This window comes from Apteryx rowi, unplaced genomic scaffold (assembly GCF_003343035.1).
Source record: "Apteryx rowi isolate R43461 unplaced genomic scaffold, aptRow1 scaffold_277, whole genome shotgun sequence".
NCBI lineage: Eukaryota > Metazoa > Chordata > Aves > Apterygiformes > Apterygidae > Apteryx > Apteryx rowi.
In genome coordinates this window covers 23,059-35,814 of record NW_020449163.1, presented here as the reverse complement: position 1 = coordinate 35,814, position 12,756 = coordinate 23,059, and positions in this window count along the sequence as shown.

Below are 12,756 nucleotides of genomic sequence, written 5' to 3'. Positions count from 1 at the left end.
CTCCGCGCAGGGTCCCGCGGCTGCGGGAGAGGGGAAAAACCCCCGGGGCCCGGCGGGGCAGCCGCGGAGAAAGTTTTCGCCCCCCCCCCCGCTCCTTTATATTAACAGAGGTGGAGGAAAAGCGCCGGGAGCGCTTTAAAAGATGGAAAAGGTGGGAATGAGCAGCCCCCCTTCAGTGCACGGAGTCATTCACGTGACGGTCTCCCGTGAGTTTTCGCGAGGACGAGGCCGCGGGCTGCGTAAACGGCCAAATCCTCGACCACCAGCAGTGTCCTGAATGACGCTGTGCGAGCGCGGTGCCGTCCCGGCGGCGGAACCCCGCGGTCCCCGCGCCGCGCGGGGCGGCACGCGAGCGTTGCCCTCGCGCTTCTGCAAAGCGGGGCCACGAGCCATCGGGCAGAATGCAAAAAAAAAGAAAAAAGGAAAAAAGAAAAACAACGTGGTAACGTGTTGACAAAATAAATAACCGCAAGACAGACATAACTTTTTCCCACAATGCACTTGGAAAAAAGTAACCCAACTAGACAAACTTGAAAGCAACAAGTTTGTACAAGCTAAGAGATAAGAGAAAAATTAAACCTCTTTATTGATAAAATGCATGGTGTTTGAAAGTTACATCACAAAGCAAAGAAAATATGAACTACTTACTGCACATGCAGATATATAGCCAAAATGTTTAGAGCAGAAACTTTTAGGAAGAAAAAAGCCTACTGAACTGAGCATACAAACTTGAAGTAGCAGAAATACTAAGCAATGGGGAGGCTAATAATAATTCTATGATACACAAAATGAAAATACAACAGTGAGGCTTCTAAACAAAGAAAAGGCAAATGAATAAATCTATGAAGAGCAAAATTATCACTACAGATACATTACTATAACACGAGAGCTGTTCATCAACACTAGGTAAAGAAACAAGCTGACGTCTACTGAAATAAGCACAAAAGCATACAGGGCATGCAGGAAGAAGAAAATGGTAATAGGGTGAAATACATGAAATATTTATTGTATTCAGCAATGCACAAAATAGATTATAATCTCAGAAGCAAAGAAATGCAATGCTTGAAAATGAATACAATGTTATATAATGTTATTATTCAAAGGGGAGCAAGTAGAGGTGGAAAATACAGGAAACATGAAAAGTTGTACATATGTTGCATGTCCTGAAAAAGGTTACTAAGACTGTTACTGAGAGCGCTGAAAATGGAAAAATAAGAAACATGCTTCACAAAGAAAAACAAGGGAAAATGTAGATGACATCTTCCATAACATATGATCAAGGGATAACTGTCTAGCAGGTTGTTTATTTAGAAACCAATCATTTTCCAACAAGATAGACTGAATATTATTCAGTCCCTCAAAAAAAAAAAAAAAAAAAAGAAAGAAAGAAAGAAAGAAAGAAAAAAGAAAAAGAAGAAGAAGAAGAGAGAACAATTATATTTGAATACCTGGAGGAAAACAGGGTTAACTAGTTAAGTCCAAACTTTGTGGGAACAATGGAGAATAGCAACATTGTGTCATTTTTTATCTTTTTCAGAAAAGCCTGATACTTTAGTAGAGAGCAAGACTGACCACTAAAAAAGAAAATGATGCAAGAGGAGAGTGATTCAGCCGGCAATATGCTGCCTGCAACACAATGGAGAATAAGGACAGTGAAGATAATCTGAGAGATATGAGACTGGTTAGAACAGAGTAGATATTTAAAAATATGTTTTGGAATGAGATCTGCAGACTAAAATGCCACCTTGTAAAAATGATTACCAGGTATGTCAACAGGAACAACCAAAAAAAGATTAAAATCTGTTCTAAAAATGCTTTTGCTTTGGTGTCACACACCACTCCCTTCATGGTCAAAATACCTTAAAATGTTCAGATTAAAACAAAGTGATTAACCTAAAAAGCAGACACAGTAAATTAAAGGAGCAGGGAGATAACAATCTGATAATACAGGAGCACAGAAGGCCTAATAATGATATTATTATGCACACTAACCAAACACTGACAAACAAATATTCTGTTAATTATATAATCATGCATATGCTTCCTATGCTTGAGATAAATGATTATGGAAAATAACTCTGTTCTTGAAACTCCATATCTGTACTTATGCCATATAAACTCCCGACAACATGGATTAATTTAATTTCTGTGTATCACTCTGGTCAAGTATTCACTACAGACTTTTGGACGCTGGCATGCAGTCTTCACTTTGACTAGAAAGCAAGAATTAATGAAAGCTGCTATGTCTTGACACATAGACAGCAATCAGATTTCTCTTATCAATACCAAATTATTTGGAATAAATTTAAGATACACACATCTGATTTTCCTTTGACCTATTCCAATTTGCACTCCACTGTGTCAACTTTAATATTAAAATGTTCCACTAGAATAAAGATATTTATAATAAAAAACATATATAAAGAACAGAAAATGGATAAATATTGTCATGGATACATATGCAGGCAATCATTTAAACATGCAGCAATAGTAACATCACATTTTCATACCTTCTAGTCAACATACAGCAGACAAATATATGTTTAATAAAGCTTATTGATTCTTAATAAAGTCATTGCACTGTATTTATGATATTTAAATGCATTTTGCACTAGGTTATGCTGAAATGAGACATACTTAAAAAGTTGGACCTGTTTTTTCAACTCAGCAATGAATTAACTGTCAAGCAGCAGTCTCAGTAGCTGCCACAGAAAGCAAATTCCCTAGTGAGGGGCACTGCCTCAGTGCTGTCTAAGGTGTCTATTCCAGTCCTTACTGGTGCAAAATAAATTAGGAAATATGGGCCTACATCTTGAAGCTTGGCTCTTGTGCAACGCAAACAGAAATGACCTGGCAGCAGAGCAAAAACCAGCACGGCTGCGTATTCTCCTTTATCAGATCTCTTTGGGGAGATGGGGCTGATTGGGTTTGGTACACGTGCACTTCTCATGGCTCTGCGGCCATCAGTGCGACTCCAGCAGCAGCCCGTGCTGGTGGCAAGGCGCGGAGGCCACGYGGTGGCAGCCCCCATCTCGGGAAAGCCACCCTGCTCCCAAGGGAGGAGCAGGAGGGCATTTTCCTGCAGCTTCCTGCTGTCCTTTCCCTGGTCTACCCGCACGCTCCTTGGCACGGTCACCGTGGCAGTGCGCGCCCAGTCCTGCGGCCCGACAAGCTTTGCGCCTCCTACTCAAGGCGTTTTGCAGCCTCCTCCCCCTGCCTTCCTACCCATTTCTCCATTAAACTTAACCCTGAGCACCAGGTGCCCGACGCAGTTCAAACAGGTTAGCTGAGCCAACGGCAGCAGTCGCGATTTCCGTACGACCCGAGCACCCGCAGTGCACCGCTGCGCACTGCGGCGTTCAACAGCATCCCCCACACCGAACGCAAAGTTACATACCAACCTAGATTTTTTGACTGCAACCTGTCCCAGCCTGGAGAGTATGCCTGTCAAAAAGCAAAAGTGCTAGGAAATGAAATTCATAGCACTGAAAGGCATCGCACACAAGCTGTCGTCCCCTCTCACATTTTGCATGAGCAATTTCTGCTCGTTTGTGTTCTCTCACATACAAGGTCCTGAAACAGTTACATAAAATGAATATTTAACTTACAATAGTCAGCTGTATTGAACTGCACTTAATTGCTTATTAAGTGAAGTAAATTATCTTTACCATATTTGTCAGAGGTGAAAAACTTACATATATGGCGACATGTAATGCATTCATTAGTTTCCAGACCCCAAATCCCTTGGAAAGTATCAGGTATCTACACAGTGTCCCATGGTGCAGTATTTTGTAGCTGGATGTCTCAGCTAGCTTGCAGATATGTAAAATCATATACAAACAGACATCTCCCTATTGATTACTTATGTGATGAGGCTCGCTTACTCCTGCAAACGTTTTCTGCAGTCTCTTTCAATCATGGAATCTTCTTTTAAAAATAGAATTAAAAAGGAATATGCAAAATGTGGTCTGGGCTAAAATAAATTACTTTTAGTCAAGCCACTGCACCATTTTGCGTAAGTACCCTTCATTGCTGTATGTCTATTTCGACTACGATGATTGCACTACTGACGTAAATACATACATTTGCTGGTGTGACCCCAACAGGCATTTCAGTTTGCCCCTTGCTGCCAAGCAAGTCAGCAAGAGGCAAATTACTGGGAAAAAAAATCGTGGAGTAAAAAATAACAAAACTGTTTGGCATGACGGAGGAAGTGAAGGGTGAACGTGACTGCTAATGAGAATACAGAGTGCTTCACCTGTGGTTGCCAACAGAAATCCTAGCTACTTCAGACTGTAACAGACAGGTGTCCATTTTTCCAAAAAAGATCACAGTAATGAATATTAATGGATTAACTGGATAAATCTTACGCTGTTGTCGCCCAATCTCTACCTGCTCTGTGGACAAACTGAGTCCGCTCCCTATGCATACTAGCATTGCAACTTCCACAGACACTAACTGCATGTAATCTAAAATCAGTCAACATTTTTATAGCTCTGGATTTCAAAACCACTTCAAATAAAAGCTTCAACTGAAAAAAAAAAAAATTGTGGACCATACCCTCTTCTGTCCATAACAGTAGACTAGATCCTTGATGAGCTTGTAATTTCCATGTGGCAGCGACAGCCAAACACTTCCACAAAAATAAATAAATAAATAAATAAAATGCAATAGAACTTTATGTAATAATCTTAATGCAATTTAGCAGCTGGAAGCAAGAAGAAAAGCTGGTATCATAGGATCAGCCAAAGTTACCTATGACATAAGTATCTGTCCCGCAGGTCACTAATTTCCCCACCTTTCCCCTAGAGGTATACTTTTTTTAGGTCTATCATGCAACGATGTTTAATAAGGAACATGGGGGGTTGATAAAACGTGATCGTCACTAAGTCTTAGGCAAGGGATGGGAACGTAACTGTTAACTGAAAGAAGTGTTGGTTTGTAACCATTTATTTTAGGTATGTATCTGAATAGCATCTATATTAAGAACACGGTAACAAATAGTATGAAACAGCTATATATTCCAGATGTAAACTGTGATCTACAGACATATAAATCAGTAGAGCTCGAGTTATTTTTACTTATTGAAAGCAAAGTTACACCAAGGTATTTCCAAACTGTTTTGCAATGTACTTTACTGATTCCACTTATTTTCCCTCTCATGCCTCCTTTTCCACGACCTCCAACTATTGCATTACTTTCCTGGTCTTAAGTACACCCTGAGCTAATAAAATGGGAGGGTTTTAGGAACACAGAAGTTTAATCCATCACTTCTGAGTGAGCATGAATTTCACATAGCCCAAGCAAAGCTGCATGTTACGGTGCAAAACAGTCTGAACTATTGTGGTTAGCACTACAGAAGGATTATTCAGGCGTTATTAGCTAGAGTTCAGACATGTGCTCTGTTGAACTCAAACATCAGTGATTTCTTACACAGGAACATTTCATCAACAGGACACACAATCCTCTTTTTTCTTTGATCTGATAGTATGAATAAAATCTACTGATAAAAATTGTGCATTGAAAACATGGAAGAGTTTAAGTCTAAGGAAATGGTTAGAACTGATTGATGACTTGAACTATGTCAAACTTTCATTATGAAACCCAAAACCACATGAAATGTCCTGTTTCCAGTTTCACTGTTAACTCAGAACTCTGCCCAGGTTCTGCTACACTTTTTCTAAGGTTCAAAACCTTTTAAGTAAAACTGTGTATCTAATTATGGCCAAACTTGACAGGAGTCAATATTCATTGTACATAAAATGCATGCAAAATGTGTGGTTTTGGTGTAAAACAAATTGAAAGTTGGTGGTTTTGGCCGAATTTGCTTTTTCTTCTAGAGCTGGTTCCAATCTCAAATTCAGAAGATTCCACAATAACAAAGACTAAATGAATGACTTTTTCACAGTTCTTTTAAGGAACAAATACCTGTTAATACTCATAGTTCTTTTAAGGAACAAGGTACCTGTTAATATTCAGGTGCTAAAATAAAAAAGCTTTAGCATATGGAGTGTCATTAAGATAAAGGTCATTTATACAAGTGTCAGAGTATACTTAATAAATGCAAACAACATAAGGCAAAAACAAGTCACTTCAAAATGTTACTCCATGTACCCTGTAAATGTTGAAAATACTTGTCCTGAATTTCNAAAAAAAAAAAAAAAAAAAAGGCAAAAAAGGAGAAAATATAGCAAGAATGTATTCAAATACATAATATAGCTATTTGCTAAAACAGCTACATTTCTAGATTTCCTTCTAAGTGACCACAATGGAAAGGGATCACGAGAGATAACAGCAGTTGTGAATCTACTGAAACAGGGCACTTTTTTAGGGCAAAATGAGGTTAATATTTTTGACGGTTCATTTATACTCAGATGCAAACACTTGGGGGAAATGCCTCAGTAATTGTGTAAAAAATTATTTCTCGCATTAAATACAAATATTTTGGAGAAAAAGTTTGTGTTTTACATTGACCTAAGAATATCTGAGTAAGAAGCATGTGGGGAAAATAAGGCATGTACATGAAGTTTCATAATAGACCTTCAGCTTTGATAGAAGAAATAACATACAGAACAATAATTATTTTAACAGTGCCTATATTCATTTCCTTAGGATCTCTTTTATATCTCATTTTATTTCTGGCAGGTTATTTTATGAAATCCTCTCTGTATTATTATTTTTTCTTCAAAAAGGTAAGTAACAAGCAGCTCATGAGAAATTCTGAAATACTCTGCTCATGAAAAATAGGTAGTGCATTCTCTCAAATCATTTTTCTTTTATAGGTATACAGACAGAGATATTCTCTGTGCCGCATCTGAAGATGTGCAGCTTCAAATGTGGGTGGAGTCAGGTGAAGAAATGCTCCGAATTATTGCAGTCRTAGAAAATTATTTTACATATCAACTTACCCTGTGTTTCTGAAACGCAGGACACCTTCAAATACAACAATCCCCCAATACACCACCATGAATGAATTATGCAAAAACTGCCATCACACATCCAAGCCAATGATTAAAGCTCTTTTATAATCTTCTGTTTAAAAAGAGGGAGAAAACATACTCAGCATTTCTTTTACTTGGTACCAATTGGTTGTTGCTGTGGGAATGCAGCAAAGGATTATTGTCTACTTGATACAGGTCTGTGAAAATCTTTCCATGACCAAAATAAATATTTTGCCCAGTCCATACTGAACTTTTTAATAAAAAGCAGTAAAGCAATCTGCTTCATTGTCAAATGATTGAAAGAAATTTAATTAATGCCTCTGGAGGGAACGCCTATATAAGTATCACAATCACAAGAATGTGTGCATATGCATATATGAATATATATGCACAGTCATAGTCTACCCTGTTGCTTTAATGTCATAACACTATAGGCTATGAGCAGCTGAAGGCAGAACTGAACTCAGACAATTTAAAATATCATGCTGACATAATTTTAAGGTTAAAAGACATTGTGTAATTTATTAGAAGTTTAAACGCTGGCTTCATCAAAGGATAAGTTAGCCCTAGAAAAAGGTGGCAGTATAGAAATGGCAGCGGACAAACAAATTAAAAATAGTAAGTTAGGAACAGGGGAAAATGAGTTTATGCCACACTGACAAAAAAAAAAAAATCCACACAAAACCCCCCAAAAAAACCACAAAGATGCATGAAAAGCAGTATGCTATGTTAGATGTTTATCTATACATAAGAGACAGGTGTCACAAAAACAAAACAAAAAAATCATGAAGCTAAAAAGAAACTTTAACTCACCAGTTTCCATCTGTTATATCTGAATTCATGCATAATTGATTATCCATGACTGGTAAGTTCTTTTTTTTCACTAGCCTAACACAGTTTTCTAAACATTATGTGTTAAATCACCACCAAAGTAAAGGGTGTTTGAGAAACCGTAAGGGCAGAATAAAATTTTTTTAATGAAAAATAACATGTCAGTTAATAATAGAGCTGACCTATGTTTAAGAGAGAAATTTTAATCATGTGCATATTAAATATTAATAACCTATTCTGTTATTGTTATAATAAGGTTAAGTAAGCTTCTCCATGCTTAAGGAAAGAGAAAAAGTAGGAATATGTAACAGTGAAAAAAAGCACTGAGAAGCAGAGACATAAGGAAAATGTGTCAACAATAAACAAGAGGAAATGAGAAAGAAGGAAAAGATGAAGGTGGAAACTAATCTCTATGTGTCATTATGACTGCCAGAGTACTGGCAAAGAAGCAGCATCCTTTTATTTCAATTTTAATCATTTCTGAATTTTAATACCCTGCTCCTTTTGTAATTCTCCTGGCATTCCCTATATGCATCCATCCCAGCCAAAACACCAGTGTAAATTAAATGGCATGCAACCACACCACTGATGTAGTTCTCCCAGTAGAACCAATTGAGTGACCAAAAAGCAGAGGAGGTATGACTACTTTATGTCCCCGTAGACCACTAGCCAATTAAGTGACTTAATGTTCTTCAGTTCCTTTAATTTTGAAAAGAAGGGCAGTGGTTAGGTATAGAGCCATTAAAAAAAAATAAAGCAAGCCAGTAGTAATACAATAATCAGTGACCATCAGGGCCTGGAAAAATGAGTTTGCTCTCACTGGCACTAAGGAGCATCACATGATTATTTAATTACAGCTCTAATTTTTGTCTCGTGGATGGCAACATATCAACAATTAATAGGGCAAATAGAGGAGACTGCATTTTTAAAGAGACAGAACCTATATGAAATACTGCTTGGAAATGCAATGTATCAAACAGGATAATGCTTCTTAAGGCATACCTTCCATCATGCCACACAAGCAAACAACTTCTATTGGCTTAATTTTCTTGCATGGTATCTAGAAAATCCTTTTAGAATGCTTAGAAATTAATAACTACACCTAGGAGTATCCTAATGGTCATTTTAAGTGGTAATGCAGAAGCCAGTTTCTCATAGGACATGCAATCCCAATAAAGTAAGTAGTGGAATCTCAAGTTTCAAATACAAAAATGTTATTATAAAATGATTACATCCTTTATCTTAAAAAGGTTATTACAAAATTCTTCAGGAATGGCCAAAAGGATTGTGGTATTCAGTGAGTCAAGTGAAAAAAAGAGAAAGAAAAAGAAAGTCAATAAAATACAGTCAGTGGGACAGAAGTTGATTTTGATTGATTGATTTTGCTGCGAGGTTTTCTTACTAAGAATACTGAAATTAAGGGCCCGGCACCAATACTGTGGCATTCCTGCACAACGCTGCTACTTAAGAAGCAAAAATGCAAACCCCAAAGAGGGCATACCTATGGTCGATTGAAAAGCTTTGCTCTACCACGTTAAGCTACAGTTCCCATTTTGCCCAGTCCAGCAGGTGACCTCTGTGCAAACCACGGGGAACTATGGGAAGTTCGGTCTGTGGAGCACCTTGCAGAAACTGCATGATTATTGGAAGCTGTAAATATATCAAAAGGAAAACTTTGATTTTATGTACCTGATCTTCCTTGCAAACATACTCACTTTCCCACAGCAATGCGTAGACCAAGTTACTAATCACATTCATGCATATTATCCATAATGTATTTCAGACAATGTTCAACATCAGACATGGGAAAGGCAAGCTCCAGTTTTCCTCTAAACATCAAGCTGCACATGTGAGAGAAAAAAAAAAAAAAAACTATGAAACTACTATTAGATTTTTTAAAATCTTACTTTTCAATATAAAACCTAAACATGATTTCTCATTTTTTGTTCTAAATCTGTCCTTTGAACAAGCAAAGAAATGCTGAGTTTGGGCCCTTGCACAGAAAAAGCCCTCATAAACAACAGTTCAAGTATTATTGAAAAAATGAAAAGTAACTACAAAAGAAATATTATTATAATAAATGCCCCATTCCTCCTGGAAAATGTGTAAAATTTAGTTGTTTTGATTGAAGACATGAACATTCTCAATTGGGAGATCTTAATCTACAATCTTAAAAAGAAAGCTGGCAAGCAAGAGCTTGTATGTAAAAGTATATATCATTCTTTTTATGCCCTGGTTACTACACAGATAACTTGTCTCACAAAGACTGTAATTAAGTGTCTAGTGCAGAACTAATACTAAAAAGCTTACAGTATTATTATATTACAATGAATCCTTAGAAGCTAAACTGTCATTTTTTAAGTTTTAAGATGACTTTAATTATTCTTGAGACTTTTTATATTTATCAAGGAAGCCCACCTATGACGAAAAACACTAATAATTTAAAATCTTTTTAATATAGCTCTCCACAAAAATATTAAATTAATCTTTGATTGTAAACATTTTAAAATTCACTCTGAAATTTCTCTTCACTTTATTTTTTGCCTTTGTTTTTTCTGTGTGTGCTTTTGTGCGTGCATATGCTCTCTCTCTTGCATTCTCTTTCTCTCTTTTATTTAATATATCAGAATTGGGAACACGAGATGCGTTTGATATTTTGAATTTTTATGCTGCTTATTGCAAATGTTTTTAATCACCTGTCTGTTACAAACAGACATATTCTAAGTACTGCTACTGCAAAGCAAATACCTCTGTAGTACCTTCACAGCAGGTTTCCATTCAGAGTAACAACTCCTTGCACTTGTGCTGTACAATGTTTTCCTTCCTAAGACTGATTTACAAATACAAAGAGCTAATTAATCCTACAATGCTCCATGAAACCTATATTTTAGCAATTTTATAGGTGGGTAAATAGACCCAAGGCATACTAAAGCCACATTTACAGAGATACTGAGTGTAGCAGCTTCCTCGTCTTTCACAGGAAATTGAGAGTGCCAAGCATTTTCAAAATCAAGCTTCTGCAATGAAGAATTAAGGCAACGGCACACTCAGCGATTTACCCAAGAAGACATGTTTTGTCAGTGTTGGCGCCGACACCGAACCCCGGGACTCTGGACACTGGGGACGATTAAGCGACGGTCTGCCAGGTRGCGTCCCCCGGTCGAGTGCATCATCACTTCTCCTAGGGAGCAGCAAGTGCAGTGACACACAAATGATTGCTGCTGGCCAAATAAATCCTGCCAGAGCAGGATCCTGGGAAGATGCGCTGCGCTCTTGGATTAAAGCACCTCCCTCATCTCCTCAGGTCATATCACATCCTAACGTTCCAAGGGAAAGAGATAGAGCAGATAGGAGCTGGGAGTCATGCAAGGCCAGCGCAGCTGATAGATGTGGCCCGTCCTCATGTTTTGCTAAGAGGTGCCATTTGGGTGACCGAGGGTCCATGTGCAAGTGAGCAGCCTCTCCTGCCTATCTAAACTCCTTCACAAAAGAAAATTGTGAGATGGCAAGAGCTAACTCTCATGAAGCCATAGCTGTGGAGAAGAGTTACCTGTGATGCTCTAGAACAACTCAGGGACGTACCTGTAAGCTGGCCTACGCACTGAGGAAAAGACGCACTCTTACAGCCCAGCCTAATCGTAGCATGCACATATACACACAGTCTGGAAGGAAAATGGATCTCAGAAGAGATCGCTGTATATGTGCATTCTTAATAAACAGCAACAAGGCAACCTTGGCATAAGAACTGCGTAAGGAGCGTTAGCGCGTCACTCGGCCCGTATGAACACCTAACACCGATCCCATGCCACAAGTATAAAAGCAAAGGTCYATGAATCTCCGCAGAGATACTCCTGACTTTCACCAGTGTGCATGAGAGGAAAGTCAGGCCCAGCAAGTTTAAAAAGAGATATTAACAGTTCAGACAGTGCCTGAGGTATGTTACTCTGCTCTACTACAGTACTCTGCGATTACTCTGCTATTACTATCACACTATCCTCGATTACACAGAGTAAGGGTAGATTACGACTAGTACAGGAGATAAGGACTAGATCAGAGCATATGAACAAGGTCAGTACCATAAATTCCCTTTAAAATTAGTCTCTATCAAGATTTATACTTATTGAGAACATCACAGTGCAGAAACCATTAGAAAGTCAACATTTGCAAAGCAACAAATAGATACCAATTAGGTAACAAAGTGTTGGTGATAACTGTGGTAAACTGAGATGCCACAGGATGGCAAATGTCAGAAAACACCTACTTTTTTGAAGGGACCATTATAGTATATCCTTTCTGAAGTAACAGTTACAAGCTGTGGTCAGGCTCCATAGAGAGCTCATGATACTAGTACCACTCACTTGACATACAAGCTAACTTAATGTTAAATATCATAATTTCAGAATCTTAGAACAAAATGGACCTCTCAGGTAAAGATTATTAATGGAGTCCTCTGGCAAAGAATTTAGGGATGCTTTTGCAAACTTTGAGTTATTCACACTAAGGTTATCTGCAGGTTAACACCAGCTACTTGGACTCATTAGTCCAAGAAAAAAAGCAACATCAATGGGGTTTGCTGATGTGGATTTTATAAAGTTGCAAAATTTTAGTATAATAAGCAATAAGAAGTGTAAGTGACTCTTTAACCATCAAACTGTTTTACTTTTTTTTTTTTTAGAATCAGTAGCAACTTTGTGACAACTAAAGTTTAAAAAATGCACTTGATTGCATAGTGACAGATTTGCAGAACATTTTTCATCGCACACACATATGTGCTTTCAGTTATTAATAAAATGCTTCTGCCCTTAATCTGCCGTTGCCTGAATATACAATTTCAGTGACTTGGATAGACAAATACTGTTAAGGAATTCTGTTTTCCCTATTTGAAGTGCAATTGAAATACACCAAGTAAAACTGAACACTGTATTTTTAAAACTGGCTTCTGCATGCCACATAAAGGGATACAGAATCATTTTTCTTTAGTTCC